We start from the raw sequence: 21,088 nt of genomic DNA, 5'->3' as shown, positions 1-21,088 counted from the left end.
CTGTAACATTTTACATGGGAAGAGGATCTGTACTTGAATAGACATATATAATGTACAAATGAACCAGATTGTGTACACCTAGGACAAACAATATTCTATGCTTTACCCCAATTAAAACACTTTTAAAAACCAAGAAGAAATAATGACACATAAACTTATGGGGGTTTCTCCACGCACATTCCAATGGAATTTACAACCTAGGAACACGACTTCCAGAAAGGCTCTGCTGCCCTACTCCCCAGATTTGGGAATGGAGAAATGCTGCCTCCTTGAGGCCACTTCCCACAACAGCAGCTTTAAACCCATTGCTAAAGGTCACTAAATATTCACCAAACTTGCAGTTCGGGAAATGACACCTGCTCTCTAAAAAAACGCTGGGGTGGAAAATCGACCAAATAACTCAAAAGAGGGCAACCTTCAAAGAAGACAATTTCAAGAGTTATATCGTACTGCCAATTGTTTCCTTTTTTTAACGGAAAAGAAAACGGCGGAGAAAAATGATGAGTTTTACGAATTTTCAAAGACATGCAAACCCAAATTACAAAAACCTATCAGCTCACAGCAGCCAGAAGGGCCATTAGCATCAATGCTGTAAACAATAAATGCTGAAGCGATTGTGGAGAAATGCGTACCCTCGATTCTAAGGGGGACGTGGTAAGAGCCACTAATGAAAACACAAAGAAGGTGCTTTGAAAAGGGAAACACGGTGCTACCAGTCAATCAATCACACCCACTGCTGGGCCTATCACCTGAGAAAATGAGAATCAAAAAGTCACAGGCTGGCAATCCTGCACTCCAACAATATTTACCATAGCCAACACTTGGAAGCAATGAAAATGTCCATCAACCGAGGAATGCACAAAGAAGAAGTGGTCCACGTACACAGTGGAAAATTACTCCAATAAAAAATAAAAATTAAATTTAAAAATCCAACGAAAGTAAGGAGACATCAGCTTGTGTGGGTTTGTCCGGGCACACTCCACTCTAATTTATAACCGAGAAACACCACAGGCCGCCAGGGCTTTTCCCTAGTTCCCAGGGTGGGGAACATAGAAAGGCTGCCGCCCTCTGGCAGTTACCTGCAAAAGCAGTTTTAAAGCCTGTGCTAATGGTCATTTCATAGGAACAAGTACTGCAGAACTGTAAATGAAACCTGCCCTCAAAATGTCTTCAGGGAGGTAACGGCCAAAACATTTCAAAAGGTGACACGTACGTTAAGAGAACACTTTGAAGAACTAAGGGGTAATCACTGCTTGAAAAATAAAAAGGACATGCCTTAAAGCTCAATTTCAACGGATTATGAGGCACATGCGAATTCAACCACAAAGAGGTATCAGCTCACACTTGTCAGAATAACCATGAGCAAGAAAACTACAAACAATAAATGCTGAAGGTGTTGTGGAGAAATGCATACCCTCAACTTCAAGGGGGACGTAAGTTGGAAAGGGCCACGAATGAGAACAGAATGGAGGTGCCTTAAAAAGGTAAACATTGTGCTACCATATGATCCAGCAGGCCCACTCCTCCACCTATAATCTAAGAAGAGAGAATTGGAAAGACACAGGCAGGCAAATCTGCATTGCCCAGTATTACAATAGCCAAGATATGGAAGTAACCAAAAAGACCACCAACAGATGGGTGGGCAAAGAAGAACTCCTCCATGTACAGATGGAATATTCGCTAGTGAAAAAAATGAAACAATGCCATTTGCAGCACCATAGATGAGTCTAGACGTAATCACGCCACGTGTACTAAGTGAGAAAGCAAAAGGCACATATCCTATCATATCACTTTCAGGAGTTACTTAAAAATTGATACCAATGAAGATATTTCCACAGAGAAAGGCAATCACAGATTCATTAAAAAACTTATGGTTCACCAAATAGAAAGGGATGAGGATTGGATACATTGCCATATTGGGGTTAACAGAGATATACAAACCATGTGAAATATATAACCCCCAAAGACGTACGGAAGACCAGGAGAAGACTACTCAACATTGTGTCATAACCTACATTGGCAAAGGATGCGAGGAAGAATAGATACATGTATATGTGTGAAAGAACCACATCTTGCACACCTAGAACAAACAAACCATTGTAATCAAATTTGCTGGGATAAAAAATAAAAAGTAAATTACAAATACGAACAAGAAGTAATGAGACATAAAGTTAAAGGGCTTTTTCCTGGCACATTCCATTCTAATATACAACCTCGAACACCACTTCCATTAAGGCTCTGTTTCCCTAGGAACCAAATTTGGTAAAGGAGAAATGCTGCCACCTAGTGGCCGTTTCCTGCAAGAGCAGCTTTAAAGTCACAGCTAATGGTCACTTAACATTCACAAGGACTCAGGGCTGTAAAGGACACTTGCCCTAAATATTTGTGCTGAAGTAGGGAATGGACAAAAAATTCAAAACAGGCAAATGTTTCAAGAAGAGATTAGGAAGAGTTAAGTTTTACTCACACTCTTTGTAAAAAAAAGGAAAATGGATAAAAGCTCAACCTCAGGGAGTGTTAGACGCATGCAATCTAATCTACAAAAAGTTTCAACTTACACCAGTCGGCTGACCATCAGCAAAAAGTCTACAAACAATAAATGCTGAAGGGGTTTTAGAGAACTGTGTACCCTCTCCCTGCTGGTGAGACGTAAAGGGGTAACAGCCAGTAATGAGAACAGAAAGGAGCTGCATTTAAAAGTAAAAATGGAGGTACTATTCAATCCAGCAGGCGCACCATTGGACCTCTCACCTGAGAAGACAATCGAGAAGACACAGGCCGCAAAAGCTGCAGTGCAGCCTTATTCACAATAGCCAAGACAGTGAAGCAATCAAAATGTCCAACAACAGGTAAATGGATAAAGAAGAAGTGGTCCGTGTACACAATGGAATATTAGCCATGGAAGACAATGAACCATTGCTCTTTGAGGCACCACAAATGAGTCTGGAGATAATCACGAAAGATGAGGTAAGTTGGAAAGCAAAAGACCTGTGTTCTGTGATAGCACTTATAGGCGTTATCTAATAACTGACACAAATGAACATATTTCCACAGAGAAAGACACTCACAGATTTAGAAAACAAACTATGCTCATCTAAAACGACAGGTGGGGGGAATGGATAAATTAAGATTAGTGTTACTATACGTATACAAACACATATGATATACATATCTCAAAACGACCAACCATATAGCAAGGGAAGTCTGCGGAATCCTCTGTAACATTTTACATGGGAAGAGGATCTGTACTTGAATAGACATATATAATGTGCAAATGAACCAGATTGTGTACACCTAGGACAAACAATATTCTAAGCTTTACCCCAATTAAAACACTTTTAAAAACCAAGAAGAAATAATGACACATAAACTTATGGGGGTTTCTCCACGCACATTCCAATGTAATTTACAACCTAGGAACACGACTTCCAGAAAGGCTCTGCTGCCCTACACCCCAGATTTGGGAATGGAGAAATGCTGCCTCCTTGAGGCCACTTCCCACAACAGCAGCTTTAAACCCATTGCTAAAGGTCACTAAATATTCACCAAACTTGCAGTTTGGGAAATGACACCTGCTCTCTAAAAAAACGCTGGGGTGGAAAATCGACCAAATAACTCAAAAGAGGGCAACCTTCAAAGAAGACAATTTCAAGAGTTATATCGTACTGCCAATTGTTTCCTTTTTTTAACGGAAAAGAAAACGGCGGAGAAAAATGATGAGTTTTACGAATTTTCAAAGACATGCAAACCCAAATTACAAAAACCTATCAGCTCACAGCAGCCAGAAGGGCCATTAGCATCAATGCTGTAAACAATAAATGCTGAAGCGATTGTGGAGAAATGCGTACCCTCGATTCTAAGGGGGACGTGGTAAGAGCCACTAATGAAAACACAAAGAAGGTGCTTTGAAAAGGGAAACACGGTGCTACCAGTCAATCAATCACACCCACTGCTGGGCCTATCACCTGAGAAAATGAGAATCAAAAAGTCACAGGCTGGCAATCCTGCACTCCAACAATATTTACCATAGCCAACACTTGGAAGCAATGAAAATGTCCATCAACCGAGGAATGCACAAAGAAGAAGTGGTCCACGTACACAGTGGAAAATTACTCCAATAAAAAATAAAAATTAAATTTAAAAATCCAACGAAAGTAAGGAGACATCAGCTTGTGTGGGTTTGTCCGGGCACACTCCACTCTAATTTATAACCGAGAAACACCACAGGCCGCCAGGGCTTTTCCCTAGTTCCCAGGGTGGGGAACATAGAAAGGCTGCCGCCCTCTGGCAGTTACCTGCAAAAGCAGTTTTAAAGCCTGTGCTAATGGTCATTTCATAGGAACAAGTACTGCAGAACTGTAAATGAAACCTGCCCTCAAAATGTCTTCAGGGAGGTAACGGCCAAAACATTTCAAAAGGTGACACGTACGTTAAGAGAACACTTTGAAGAACTAAGGGGTAATCACTGCTTGAAAAATAAAAAGGACATGCCTTAAAGCTCAATTTCAACGGATTATGAGGCACATGCGAATTCAACCACAAAGAGGTATCAGCTCACACTTGTCAGAATAACCATGAGCAAGAAAACTACAAACAATAAATGCTGAAGGTGTTGTGGAGAAATGCATACCCTCAACTTCAAGGGGGACGTAAGTTGGAAAGGGCCACGAATGAGAACAGAATGGAGGTGCCTTAAAAAGGTAAACATTGTGCTACCATATGATCCAGCAGGCCCACTCCTCCACCTATAATCTAAGAAGAGAGAATTGGAAAGACACAGGCAGGCAAATCTGCATTGCCCAGTATTACAATAGCCAAGATATGGAAGTAACCAAAAAGACCACCAACAGATGGGTGGGCAAAGAAGAACTCCTCCATGTACAGATGGAATATTCGCTAGTGAAAAAAATGAAACAATGCCATTTGCAGCACCATAGATGAGTCTAGACGTAATCACGCCACGTGTAGTAAGTGAGAAAGCAAAAGGCACATATCCTATCATATCACTTTCAGGAGTTACTTAAAAATTGATACCAATGAAGATATTTCCACAGAGAAAGGCAATCACAGATTCATTAAAAAACTTATGGTTCACCAAATAGAAAGGGATGAGGATTGGATACATTGCCATATTGGGGTTAACAGAGATATACAAACCATGTGAAATATATAACCCCCAAAGACGTACGGAAGACCAGGAGAAGACTACTCAACATTGTGTCATAACCTACATTGGCAAAGGATGCGAGGAAGAATAGATACATGTATATGTGTGAAAGAACCACATCTTGCACACCTAGAACAAACAAACCATTGTAATCAAATTTGCTGGGATAAAAAATAAAAAGTAAATTACAAATACGAACAAGAAGTAATGAGACATAAAGTTAAAGGGCTTTTTCCTGGCACATTCCATTCTAATATACAACCTCGAACACCACTTCCATTAAGGCTCTGTTTCCCTAGGAACCAAATTTGGTAAAGGAGAAATGCTGCCACCTAGTGGCCGTTTCCTGCAAGAGCAGCTTTAAAGTCACAGCTAATGGTCACTTAACATTCACAAGGACTCAGGGCTGTAAAGGACACTTGCCCTAAATATTTGTGCTGAAGTAGGGAATGGACAAAAAATTCAAAACAGGCAAATGTTTCAAGAAGAGATTAGGAAGAGTTAAGTTTTACTCACACTCTTTGTAAAAAAAAGGAAAATGGATAAAAGCTCAACCTCAGGGAGTGTTAGACGCATGCAATCTAATCTACAAAAAGTTTCAACTTACACCAGTCGGCTGACCATCAGCAAAAAGTCTACAAACAATAAATGCTGAAGGGGTTTTAGAGAACTGTGTACCCTCTCCCTGCTGGTGAGACGTAAAGGGGTAACAGCCAGTAATGAGAACAGAAAGGAGCTGCATTTAAAAGTAAAAATGGAGGTACTATTCAATCCAGCAGGCGCACCATTGGACCTCTCACCTGAGAAGACAATCGAGAAGACACAGGCCGCAAAAGCTGCAGTGCAGCCTTATTCACAATAGCCAAGACAGTGAAGCAATCAAAATGTCCAACAACAGGTAAATGGATAAAGAAGAAGTGGTCCGTGTACACAATGGAATATTAGCCATGGAAGACAATGAACCATTGCTCTTTGAGGCACCACAAATGAGTCTGGAGATAATCACGAAAGATGAGGTAAGTTGGAAAGCAAAAGACCTGTGTTCTGTGATAGCACTTATAGGCGTTATCTAATAACTGACACAAATGAACATATTTCCACAGAGAAAGACACTCACAGATTTAGAAAACAAACTATGCTCATCTAAAACGACAGGTGGGGGGAATGGATAAATTAAGATTAGTGTTACTATACGTATACAAACACATATGATATACATATCTCAAAAAGACCAACCATATAGCAAGGGAAGTCTGCGGAATCCTCTGTAACATTTTACATGGGAAGAGGATCTGTACTTGAATAGACATATATAATGTGCAAATGAACCAGATTGTGTACACCTAGGACAAACAATATTCTAAGCTTTACCCCAATTAAAACACTTTTAAAAACCAAGAAGAAATAATGACACATAAACTTATGGGGGTTTCTCCACGCACATTCCAATGTAATTTACAACCTAGGAACACGACTTCCAGAAAGGCTCTGCTGCCCTACACCCCAGATTTGGGAATGGAGAAATGCTGCCTCCTTGAGGCCACTTCCCACAACAGCAGCTTTAAACCCATTGCTAAAGGTCACTAAATATTCACCAAACTTGCAGTTTGGGAAATGACACCTGCTCTCTAAAAAAACGCTGGGGTGGAAAATCGACCAAATAACTCAAAAGAGGGCAACCTTCAAAGAAGACAATTTCAAGAGTTATATCGTACTGCCAATTGTTTCCTTTTTTTAACGGAAAAGAAAACGGCGGAGAAAAATGATGAGTTTTACGAATTTTCAAAGACATGCAAACCCAAATTACAAAAACCTATCAGCTCACAGCAGCCAGAAGGGCCATTAGCATCAATGCTGTAAACAATAAATGCTGAAGCGATTGTGGAGAAATGCGTACCCTCGATTCTAAGGGGGACGTGGTAAGAGCCACTAATGAAAACACAAAGAAGGTGCTTTGAAAAGGGAAACACGGTGCTACCAGTCAATCAATCACACCCACTGCTGGGCCTATCACCTGAGAAAATGAGAATCAAAAAGTCACAGGCTGGCAATCCTGCACTCCAACAATATTTACCATAGCCAACACTTGGAAGCAATGAAAATGTCCATCAACCGAGGAATGCACAAAGAAGAAGTGGTCCACGTACACAGTGGAAAATTACTCCAATAAAAAATAAAAATTAAATTTAAAAATCCAACGAAAGTAAGGAGACATCAGCTTGTGTGGGTTTGTCCGGGCACACTCCACTCTAATTTATAACCGAGAAACACCACAGGCCGCCAGGGCTTTTCCCTAGTTCCCAGGGTGGGGAACATAGAAAGGCTGCCGCCCTCTGGCAGTTACCTGCAAAAGCAGTTTTAAAGCCTGTGCTAATGGTCATTTCATAGGAACAAGTACTGCAGAACTGTAAATGAAACCTGCCCTCAAAATGTCTTCAGGGAGGTAACGGCCAAAACATTTCAAAAGGTGACACGTACGTTAAGAGAACACTTTGAAGAACTAAGGGGTAATCACTGCTTGAAAAATAAAAAGGACATGCCTTAAAGCTCAATTTCAACGGATTATGAGGCACATGCGAATTCAACCACAAAGAGGTATCAGCTCACACTTGTCAGAATAACCATGAGCAAGAAAACTACAAACAATAAATGCTGAAGGTGTTGTGGAGAAATGCATACCCTCAACTTCAAGGGGGACGTAAGTTGGAAAGGGCCACGAATGAGAACAGAATGGAGGTGCCTTAAAAAGGTAAACATTGTGCTACCATATGATCCAGCAGGCCCACTCCTCCACCTATAATCTAAGAAGAGAGAATTGGAAAGACACAGGCAGGCAAATCTGCATTGCCCAGTATTACAATAGCCAAGATATGGAAGTAACCAAAAAGACCACCAACAGATGGGTGGGCAAAGAAGAACTCCTCCATGTACAGATGGAATATTCGCTAGTGAAAAAAATGAAACAATGCCATTTGCAGCACCATAGATGAGTCTAGACGTAATCACGCCACGTGTACTAAGTGAGAAAGCAAAAGGCACATATCCTATCATATCACTTTCAGGAGTTACTTAAAAATTGATACCAATGAAGATATTTCCACAGAGAAAGGCAATCACAGATTCATTAAAAAACTTATGGTTCACCAAATAGAAAGGGATGAGGATTGGATACATTGCCATATTGGGGTTAACAGAGATATACAAACCATGTGAAATATATAACCCCCAAAGACGTACGGAAGACCAGGAGAAGACTACTCAACATTGTGTCATAACCTACATTGGCAAAGGATGCGAGGAAGAATAGATACATGTATATGTGTGAAAGAACCACATCTTGCACACCTAGAACAAACAAACCATTGTAATCAAATTTGCTGGGATAAAAAATAAAAAGTAAATTACAAATACGAACAAGAAGTAATGAGACATAAAGTTAAAGGGCTTTTTCCTGGCACATTCCATTCTAATATACAACCTCGAACACCACTTCCATTAAGGCTCTGTTTCCCTAGGAACCAAATTTGGTAAAGGAGAAATGCTGCCACCTAGTGGCCGTTTCCTGCAAGAGCAGCTTTAAAGTCACAGCTAATGGTCACTTAACATTCACAAGGACTCAGGGCTGTAAAGGACACTTGCCCTAAATATTTGTGCTGAAGTAGGGAATGGACAAAAAATTCAAAACAGGCAAATGTTTCAAGAAGAGATTAGGAAGAGTTAAGTTTTACTCACACTCTTTGTAAAAAAAAGGAAAATGGATAAAAGCTCAACCTCAGGGAGTGTTAGACGCATGCAATCTAATCTACAAAAAGTTTCAACTTACACCAGTCGGCTGACCATCAGCAAAAAGTCTACAAACAATAAATGCTGAAGGGGTTTTAGAGAACTGTGTACCCTCTCCCTGCTGGTGAGACGTAAAGGGGTAACAGCCAGTAATGAGAACAGAAAGGAGCTGCATTTAAAAGTAAAAATGGAGGTACTATTCAATCCAGCAGGCGCACCATTGGACCTCTCACCTGAGAAGACAATCGAGAAGACACAGGCCGCAAAAGCTGCAGTGCAGCCTTATTCACAATAGCCAAGACAGTGAAGCAATCAAAATGTCCAACAACAGGTAAATGGATAAAGAAGAAGTGGTCCGTGTACACAATGGAATATTAGCCATGGAAGACAATGAACCATTGCTCTTTGAGGCACCACAAATGAGTCTGGAGATAATCACGAAAGATGAGGTAAGTTGGAAAGCAAAAGACCTGTGTTCTGTGATAGCACTTATAGGCGTTATCTAATAACTGACACAAATGAACATATTTCCACAGAGAAAGACACTCACAGATTTAGAAAACAAACTATGCTCATCTAAAACGACAGGTGGGGGGAATGGATAAATTAAGATTAGTGTTACTATACGTATACAAACACATATGATATACATATCTCAAAACGACCAACCATATAGCAAGGGAAGTCTGCGGAATCCTCTGTAACATTTTACATGGGAAGAGGATCTGTACTTGAATAGACATATATAATGTGCAAATGAACCAGATTGTGTACACCTAGGACAAACAATATTCTAAGCTTTACCCCAATTAAAACACTTTTAAAAACCAAGAAGAAATAATGACACATAAACTTATGGGGGTTTCTCCACGCACATTCCAATGTAATTTACAACCTAGGAACACGACTTCCAGAAAGGCTCTGCTGCCCTACACCCCAGATTTGGGAATGGAGAAATGCTGCCTCCTTGAGGCCACTTCCCACAACAGCAGCTTTAAACCCATTGCTAAAGGTCACTAAATATTCACCAAACTTGCAGTTTGGGAAATGACACCTGCTCTCTAAAAAAACGCTGGGGTGGAAAATCGACCAAATAACTCAAAAGAGGGCAACCTTCAAAGAAGACAATTTCAAGAGTTATATCGTACTGCCAATTGTTTCCTTTTTTAACGGAAAAGAAAACGGCGGAGAAAAATGATGAGTTTTACGAATTTTCAAAGACATGCAAACCCAAATTACAAAAACCTATCAGCTCACAGCAGCCAGAAGGGCCATTAGCATCAATGCTGTAAACAATAAATGCTGAAGCGATTGTGGAGAAATGCGTACCCTCGATTCTAAGGGGGACGTGGTAAGAGCCACTAATGAAAACACAAAGAAGGTGCTTTGAAAAGGGAAACACGGTGCTACCAGTCAATCAATCACACCCACTGCTGGGCCTATCACCTGAGAAAATGAGAATCAAAAAGTCACAGGCTGGCAATCCTGCACTCCAACAATATTTACCATAGCCAACACTTGGAAGCAATGAAAATGTCCATCAACCGAGGAATGCACAAAGAAGAAGTGGTCCACGTACACAGTGGAAAATTACTCCAATAAAAAATAAAAATTAAATTTAAAAATCCAACGAAAGTAAGGAGACATCAGCTTGTGTGGGTTTGTCCGGGCACACTCCACTCTAATTTATAACCGAGAAACACCACAGGCCGCCAGGGCTTTTCCCTAGTTCCCAGGGTGGGGAACATAGAAAGGCTGCCGCCCTCTGGCAGTTACCTGCAAAAGCAGTTTTAAAGCCTGTGCTAATGGTCATTTCATAGGAACAAGTACTGCAGAACTGTAAATGAAACCTGCCCTCAAAATGTCTTCAGGGAGGTAACGGCCAAAACATTTCAAAAGGTGACACGTACGTTAAGAGAACACTTTGAAGAACTAAGGGGTAATCACTGCTTGAAAAATAAAAAGGACATGCCTTAAAGCTCAATTTCAACGGATTATGAGGCACATGCGAATTCAACCACAAAGAGGTATCAGCTCACACTTGTCAGAATAACCATGAGCAAGAAAACTACAAACAATAAATGCTGAAGGTGTTGTGGAGAAATGCATACCCTCAACTTCAAGGGGGACGTAAGTTGGAAAGGGCCACGAATGAGAACAGAATGGAGGTGCCTTAAAAAGGTAAACATTGTGCTACCATATGATCCAGCAGGCCCACTCCTCCACCTATAATCTAAGAAGAGAGAATTGGAAAGACACAGGCAGGCAAATCTGCATTGCCCAGTATTACAATAGCCAAGATATGGAAGTAACCAAAAAGACCACCAACAGATGGGTGGGCAAAGAAGAACTCCTCCATGTACAGATGGAATATTCGCTAGTGAAAAAAATGAAACAATGCCATTTGCAGCACCATAGATGAGTCTAGACGTAATCACGCCACGTGTAGTAAGTGAGAAAGCAAAAGGCACATATCCTATCATATCACTTTCAGGAGTTACTTAAAAATTGATACCAATGAAGATATTTCCACAGAGAAAGGCAATCACAGATTCATTAAAAAACTTATGGTTCACCAAATAGAAAGGGATGAGGATTGGATACATTGCCATATTGGGGTTAACAGAGATATACAAACCATGTGAAATATATAACCCCCAAAGACGTACGGAAGACCAGGAGAAGACTACTCAACATTGTGTCATAACCTACATTGGCAAAGGATGCGAGGAAGAATAGATACATGTATATGTGTGAAAGAACCACATCTTGCACACCTAGAACAAACAAACCATTGTAATCAAATTTGCTGGGATAAAAAATAAAAAGTAAATTACAAATACGAACAAGAAGTAATGAGACATAAAGTTAAAGGGCTTTTTCCTGGCACATTCCATTCTAATATACAACCTCGAACACCACTTCCATTAAGGCTCTGTTTCCCTAGGAACCAAATTTGGTAAAGGAGAAATGCTGCCACCTAGTGGCCGTTTCCTGCAAGAGCAGCTTTAAAGTCACAGCTAATGGTCACTTAACATTCACAAGGACTCAGGGCTGTAAAGGACACTTGCCCTAAATATTTGTGCTGAAGTAGGGAATGGACAAAAAATTCAAAACAGGCAAATGTTTCAAGAAGAGATTAGGAAGAGTTAAGTTTTACTCACACTCTTTGTAAAAAAAAGGAAAATGGATAAAAGCTCAACCTCAGGGAGTGTTAGACGCATGCAATCTAATCTACAAAAAGTTTCAACTTACACCAGTCGGCTGACCATCAGCAAAAAGTCTACAAACAATAAATGCTGAAGGGGTTTTAGAGAACTGTGTACCCTCTCCCTGCTGGTGAGACGTAAAGGGGTAACAGCCAGTAATGAGAACAGAAAGGAGCTGCATTTAAAAGTAAAAATGGAGGTACTATTCAATCCAGCAGGCGCACCATTGGACCTCTCACCTGAGAAGACAATCGAGAAGACACAGGCCGCAAAAGCTGCAGTGCAGCCTTATTCACAATAGCCAAGACAGTGAAGCAATCAAAATGTCCAACAACAGGTAAATGGATAAAGAAGAAGTGGTCCGTGTACACAATGGAATATTAGCCATGGAAGACAATGAACCATTGCTCTTTGAGGCACCACAAATGAGTCTGGAGATAATCACGAAAGATGAGGTAAGTTGGAAAGCAAAAGACCTGTGTTCTGTGATAGCACTTATAGGCGTTATCTAATAACTGACACAAATGAACATATTTCCACAGAGAAAGACACTCACAGATTTAGAAAACAAACTATGCTCATCTAAAACGACAGGTGGGGGGAATGGATAAATTAAGATTAGTGTTACTATACGTATACAAACACATATGATATACATATCTCAAAAAGACCAACCATATAGCAAGGGAAGTCTGCGGAACCCTCTGTAACATTTTACATGGGAAGAGGATCTGTACTTGAATAGACATATATAATGTACAAATGAACCAGATTGTGTACACCTAGGACAAACAATATTCTATGCTTTACCCCAATTAAAACACTTTTAAAAACCAAGAAGAAATAATGACACATAAACTTATGGGGGTTTCTCCACGCACATTCCAATGGAATTTACAACCTAGGAACACGACTTCCAGAAAGGCTCTGCTGCCCTACTCCCCAGATTTGGGAATGGAGAAATGCTGCCTCCTTGAGGCCACTTCCCACAACAGCAGCTTTAAACCCATTGCTAAAGGTCACTAAATATTCACCAAACTTGCAGTTCGGGAAATGACACCTGCTCTCTAAAAAAACGCTGGGGTGGAAAATCGACCAAATAACTCAAAAGAGGGCAACCTTCAAAGAAGACAATTTCAAGAGTTATATCGTACTGCCAATTGTTTCCTTTTTTTAACGGAAAAGAAAACGGCGGAGAAAAATGATGAGTTTTACGAATTTTCAAAGACATGCAAACCCAAATTACAAAAACCTATCAGCTCACAGCAGCCAGAAGGGCCATTAGCATCAATGCTGTAAACAATAAATGCTGAAGCGATTGTGGAGAAATGCGTACCCTCGATTCTAAGGGGGACGTGGTAAGAGCCACTAATGAAAACACAAAGAAGGTGCTTTGAAAAGGGAAACACGGTGCTACCAGTCAATCAATCACACCCACTGCTGGGCCTATCACCTGAGAAAATGAGAATCAAAAAGTCACAGGCTGGCAATCCTGCACTCCAACAATATTTACCATAGCCAACACTTGGAAGCAATGAAAATGTCCATCAACCGAGGAATGCACAAAGAAGAAGTGGTCCACGTACACAGTGGAAAATTACTCCAATAAAAAATAAAAATTAAATTTAAAAATCCAACGAAAGTAAGGAGACATCAGCTTGTGTGGGTTTGTCCGGGCACACTCCACTCTAATTTATAACCGAGAAACACCACAGGCCGCCAGGGCTTTTCCCTAGTTCCCAGGGTGGGGAACATAGAAAGGCTGCCGCCCTCTGGCAGTTACCTGCAAAAGCAGTTTTAAAGCCTGTGCTAATGGTCATTTCATAGGAACAAGTACTGCAGAACTGTAAATGAAACCTGCCCTCAAAATGTCTTCAGGGAGGTAACGGCCAAAACATTTCAAAAGGTGACACGTACGTTAAGAGAACACTTTGAAGAACTAAGGGGTAATCACTGCTTGAAAAATAAAAAGGACATGCCTTAAAGCTCAATTTCAACGGATTATGAGGCACATGCGAATTCAACCACAAAGAGGTATCAGCTCACACTTGTCAGAATAACCATGAGCAAGAAAACTACAAACAATAAATGCTGAAGGTGTTGTGGAGAAATGCATACCCTCAACTTCAAGGGGGACGTAAGTTGGAAAGGGCCACGAATGAGAACAGAATGGAGGTGCCTTAAAAAGGTAAACATTGTGCTACCATATGATCCAGCAGGCCCACTCCTCCACCTATAATCTAAGAAGAGAGAATTGGAAAGACACAGGCAGGCAAATCTGCATTGCCCAGTATTACAATAGCCAAGATATGGAAGTAACCAAAAAGACCACCAACAGATGGGTGGGCAAAGAAGAACTCCTCCATGTACAGATGGAATATTCGCTAGTGAAAAAAATGAAACAATGCCATTTGCAGCACCATAGATGAGTCTAGACGTAATCACGCCACGTGTACTAAGTGAGAAAGCAAAAGGCACATATCCTATCATATCACTTTCAGGAGTTACTTAAAAATTGATACCAATGAAGATATTTCCACAGAGAAAGGCAATCACAGATTCATTAAAAAACTTATGGTTCACCAAATAGAAAGGGATGAGGATTGGATACATTGCCATATTGGGGTTAACAGAGATATACAAACCATGTGAAATATATAACCCCCAAAGACGTACGGAAGACCAGGAGAAGACTACTCAACATTGTGTCATAACCTACATTGGCAAAGGATGCGAGGAAGAATAGATACATGTATATGTGTGAAAGAACCACATCTTGCACACCTAGAACAAACAAACCATTGTAATCAAATTTGCTGGGATAAAAAATAAAAAGTAAATTACAAATACGAACAAGAAGTAATGAGACATAAAGTTAAAGGGCTTTTTCCTGGCACATTCCATTCTAATATACAACCTCGAACACCACTTCCATTAAGGCTCTGTTTCCCTAGGAACCAAATTTGGTAAAGGAGAAATGCTGCCACCTAGTGGCCGTTTCCTGCAAGAGCAGCTTTAAAGTCACAGCTAATGGTCACTTAACATTCACAAGGACTCAGGGCTGTAAAGGACACTTGCCCTAAATATTTGTGCTGAAGTAGGGAATGGACAAAAAATTCAAAACAGGCAAATGTTTCAAGAAGAGATTAGGAAGAGTTAAGTTTTACTCACACTCTTTGTAAAAAAAAGGAAAATGGATAAAAGCTCAACCTCAGGGAGTGTTAGACGCATGCAATCTAATCTACAAAAAGTTTCAACTTACACCAGTCGGCTGACCATCAGCAAAAAGTCTACAAACAATAAATGCTGAAGGGGTTTTAGAGAACTGTGTACCCTCTCCCTGCTGGTGAGACGTAAAGGGGTAACAGCCAGTAATGAGAACAGAAAGGAGCTGCATTTAAAAGTAAAAATGGAGGTACTATTCAATCCAGCAGGCGCACCATTGGACCTCTCACCTGAGAAGACAATCGAGAAGACACAGGCCGCAAAAGCTGCAGTGCAGCCTTATTCACAATAGCCAAGACAGTGAAGCAATCAAAATGTCCAACAACAGGTAAATGGATAAAGAAGAAGTGGTCCGTGTACACAATGGAATATTAGCCATGGAAGACAATGAACCATTGCTCTTTGAGGCACCACAAATGAGTCTGGAGATAATCACGAAAGATGAGGTAAGTTGGAAAGCAAAAGACCTGTGTTCTGTGATAGCACTTATAGGCGTTATCTAATAACTGACACAAATGAACATATTTCCACAGAGAAAGACACTCACAGATTTAGAAAACAAACTATGCTCATCTAAAACGACAGGTGGGGGGAATGGATAAATTAAGATTAGTGTTACTATACGTATACAAACACATATGATATACATATCTCAAAACGACCAACCATATAGCAAGGGAAGTCTGCGGAATCCTCTGTAACATTTTACATGGGAAGAGGATCTGTACTTGAATAGACATATATAATGTGCAAATGAACCAGATTGTGTACACCTAGGACAAACAATATTCTAAGCTTTACCCCAATTAAAACACTTTTAAAAACCAAGAAGAAATAATGACACATAAACTTATGGGGGTTTCTCCACGCACATTCCAATGTAATTTACAACCTAGGAACACGACTTCCAGAAAGGCTCTGCTGCCCTACACCCCAGATTTGGGAATGGAGAAATGCTGCCTCCTTGAGGCCACTTCCCACAACAGCAGCTTTAAACCCATTGCTAAAGGTCACTAAATATTCACCAAACTTGCAGTTTGGGAAATGACACCTGCTCTCTAAAAAAACGCTGGGGTGGAAAATCGACCAAATAACTCAAAAGAGGGCAACCTTCAAAGAAGACAATTTCAAGAGTTATATCGTACTGCCAATTGTTTCCTTTTTTTAACGGAAAAGAAAACGGCGGAGAAAAATGATGAGTTTTACGAATTTTCAAAGACATGCAAACCCAAATTACAAAAACCTATCAGCTCACAGCAGCCAGAAGGGCCATTAGCATCAATGCTGTAAACAATAAATGCTGAAGCGATTGTGGAGAAATGCGTACCCTCGATTCTAAGGGGGACGTGGTAAGAGCCACTAATGAAAACACAAAGAAGGTGCTTTGAAAAGGGAAACACGGTGCTACCAGTCAATCAATCACACCCACTGCTGGGCCTATCACCTGAGAAAATGAGAATCAAAAAGTCACAGGCTGGCAATCCTGCACTCCAACAATATTTACCATAGCCAACACTTGGAAGCAATGAAAATGTCCATCAACCGAGGAATGCACAAAGAAGAAGTGGTCCACGTACACAGTGGAAAATTACTCCAATAAAAAATAAAAATTAAATTTAAAAATCCAACGAAAGTAAGGAGACATCAGCTTGTGTGGGTTTGTCCGGGCACACTCCACTCTAATTTATAACCGAGAAACACCACAGGCCGCCAGGGCTTTTCCCTAGTTCCCAGGGTGGGGAACATAGAAAGGCTGCCGCCCTCTGGCAGTTACCTGCAAAAGCAGTTTTAAAGCCTGTGCTAATGGTCATTTCATAGGAACAAGTACTGCAGAACTGTAAATGAAACCTGCCCTCAAAATGTCTTCAGGGAGGTAACGGCCAAAACATTTCAAAAGGTGACACGTACGTTAAGAGAACACTTTGAAGAACTAAGGGGTAATCACTGCTTGAAAAATAAAAAGGACATGCCTTAAAGCTCAATTTCAACGGATTATGAGGCACATGCGAATTCAACCACAAAGAGGTATCAGCTCACACTTGTCAGAATAACCATGAGCAAGAAAACTACAAACAATAAATGCTGAAGGTGTTGTGGAGAAATGCATACCCTCAACTTCAAGGGGGACGTAAGTTGGAAAGGGCCACGAATGAGAACAGAATGGAGGTGCCTTAAAAAGGTAAACATTGTGCTACCATATGATCCAGCAGGCCCACTCCTCCACCTATAATCTAAGAAGAGAGAATTGGAAAGACACAGGCAGGCAAATCTGCATTGCCCAGTATTACAATAGCCAAGATATGGAAGTAACCAAAAAGACCACCAACAGATGGGTGGGCAAAGAAGAACTCCTCCATGTACAGATGGAATATTCGCTAGTGAAAAAAATGAAACAATGCCATTTGCAGCACCATAGATGAGTCTAGACGTAATCACGCCACGTGTAGTAAGTGAGAAAGCAAAAGGCACATATCCTATCATATCACTTTCAGGAGTTACTTAAAAATTGATACCAATGAAGATATTTCCACAGAGAAAGGCAATCACAGATTCATTAAAAAACTTATGGTTCACCAAATAGAAAGGGATGAGGATTGGATACATTGCCATATTGGGGTTAACAGAGATATACAAACCATGTGAAATATATAACCCCCAAAGACGTACGGAAGACCAGGAGAAGACTACTCAACATTGTGTCATAACCTACATTGGCAAAGGATGCGAGGAAGAATAGATACATGTATATGTGTGAAAGAACCACATCTTGCACACCTAGAACAAACAAACCATTGTAATCAAATTTGCTGGGATAAAAAATAAAAAGTAAATTACAAATACGAACAAGAAGTAATGAGACATAAAGTTAAAGGGCTTTTTCCTGGCACATTCCATTCTAATATACAACCTCGAACACCACTTCCATTAAGGCTCTGTTTCCCTAGGAACCAAATTTGGTAAAGGAGAAATGCTGCCACCTAGTGGCCGTTTCCTGCAAGAGCAGCTTTAAAGTCACAGCTAATGGTCACTTAACATTCACAAGGACTCAGGGCTGTAAAGGACACTTGCCCTAAATATTTGTGCTGAAGTAGGGAATGGACAAAAAATTCAAAACAGGCAAATGTTTCAAGAAGAGATTAGGAAGAGTTAAGTTTTACTCACACTCTTTGTAAAAAAAAAGGAAAATGGATAAAAGCTCAACCTCAGGGAGTGTTAGACGCATGCAATCTAATCTACAAAAAGTTTCAACTTACACCAGTCGGCTGACCATCAGCAAAAAGTCTACAAACAATAAATGCTGAAGGGGTTTTAGAGAACTGTGTACCCTCTGCCTGCTGGTGAGACGTAAAGGGGTAACAGCCAATAATGAGAACAGAAAGGAGCTGCGTTTAAAAGTAAAAATGGAGGTACTATTCAATCCAGCAGGCGCACCATTGGACCTCTCACCTGGGAAGACAATCGAGAAGACACAGGCCGCAAAAGCTGCAGTGCAGCCTTATTCACAATAGCCAAGACAGTGAAGCAATCAAAATGTCCAACAACAGGTAAATGGATAAAGAAGAAGTGGTCCGTGTACACAATGGAATATTAGCCATGGAAGACAATGAACCATTGCTCTTTGAGGCACCACAAATGAGTCTGGAGATAATCACGAAAGATGAGGTAAGTTGGAAAGCAAAAGACCTGTGTTCTATGATAGCACTTATAGGCGTTATCTAATAACTGACACAAATGAACATATTTCCACAGAGAAAGACACTCACGGATTTAGAAAACAAACTATGCTCATCTAAAACGACAGGTGGGGGGAATGGATAAATTAAGATTAGTGTTACTATACGTATACAAACACATATGATATACATATCTCAAAAAGACCAACCATATAGCAAGGGAAGTCTGCGGAACCCTCTGTAACATTTTACATGGGAAGAGGATCTGTACTTGAATAGACATATATAATGTACAAATGAACCAGATTGTGTACACCTAGGACAAACAATATTCTAAGCTTTACCCCAATTAAAACACTTTTAAAAACCAAGAAGAAATAATGACACATAAACTTATGGGGGTTTCTCCACGCACATTCCAATGTAATTTACAACCTAGGAACACGACGTCCAGAAAGGCTCTGCTGCCCTACTCCCCAGATTTGGGAATGGAGAAATGCTGCCTCCTTGAGGCCACTTCCCACAACAGCAGCTTTAAACCCATTGCTAAAGGTCACTAAATATTCACCAAACTTGCAGTTTGGGAAATGACACCTGCTCTCTAAAAAAACGCTGGGGTGGAAAATCGACCAAATAACTCAAAAGAGGGCAACCTTCAAAGAAGACAATTTCAAGAGTTATATCGTACTGCCAATTGTTTCCTTTTTTTAACGGAAAAGAAAACGGCGGAGAAAAATGATGAGTTTTACGAATTTTCAAAGACATGCAAACCCAAATTACAAAAACCTATCAGCTCACAGCAGCCAGAAGGGCCATTAGCATCAATGCTGTAAACAATAAATGCTGAAGCGATTGTGGAGAAATGCGTACCCTCGATTCTAAGGGGGACGTGGTAAGAGCCACTAATGAAAACACAAAGAAGGTGCTTTGAAAAGGGAAACACGGTGCTACCAGTCAATCAATCACACCCACTGCTGGGCCTATCACCTGAGAAAATGAGAATCAAAAAGTCACAGGCTGGCAATCCTGCACTCCAACAATATTTACCATAGCCAACACTTGGAAGCAATGAAAATGTCCATCAACCGAGGAATGCACAAAGAAGAAGTGGTCCACGTACACAGTGGAAAATTACTCCAATAAAAAATAAAAATTAAATTTAAAAATCCAACGAAAGTAAGGAGACATCAGCTTGTGTGGGTTTGTCCGGGCACACTCCACTCTAATTTATAACCGAGAAACACCACAGGCCGCCAGGGCTTTTCCCTAGTTCCCAGGGTGGGGAACATAGAAAGGCTGCCGCCCTCTGGCAGTTACCTGCAAAAGCAGTTTTAAAGCCTGTGCTAATGGTCATTTCATAGGAACAAGTACTGCAGAACTGTAAATGAAACCTGCCCTCAAAATGTCTTCAGGGAGGTAACGGCCAAAACATTTCAAAAGGTGACACGTACGTTAAGAGAACACTTTGAAGAACTAAGGGGTAATCACTGCTTGAAAAATAAAAAGGACATGCCTTAAAGCTCAATTTCAACGGATTATGAGGCACATGCGAATTCAACCACAAAGAGGTATCAGCTCACACTTGTCAGAATAACCATGAGCAAGAAAACTACAAACAATAAATGCTGAAGGTGTTGTGGAGAAATGCATACCCTCAACTTCAAGGGGGACGTAAGTTGGAAAGGGCCACGAATGAGAACAGAATGGAGGTGCCTTAAAAAGGTAAACATTGTGCTACCATATGATCCAGCAGGCCCACTCCTCCACCTATAATCTAAGAAGAGAGAATTGGAAAGACACAGGCAGGCAAATCTGCATTGCCCAGTATTACAATAGCCAAGATATGGAAGTAACCAAAAAGACCACCAACAGATGGGTGGGCAAAGAAGAACTCCTCCATGTACAGATGGAATATTCGCTAGTGAAAAAAATGAAACAATGCCATTTGCAGCACCATAGATGAGTCTAGACGTAATCACGCCACGTGTACTAAGTGAGAAAGCAAAAGGCACATATCCTATCATATCACT

Source organism: Balaenoptera borealis (genome assembly GCF_965194805.1).
Source record: "Balaenoptera borealis genome assembly, chromosome: 9".
Lineage (NCBI taxonomy): Eukaryota > Metazoa > Chordata > Mammalia > Artiodactyla > Balaenopteridae > Balaenoptera > Balaenoptera borealis.
Note: the sequence above shows the minus strand (reverse complement) of the source record.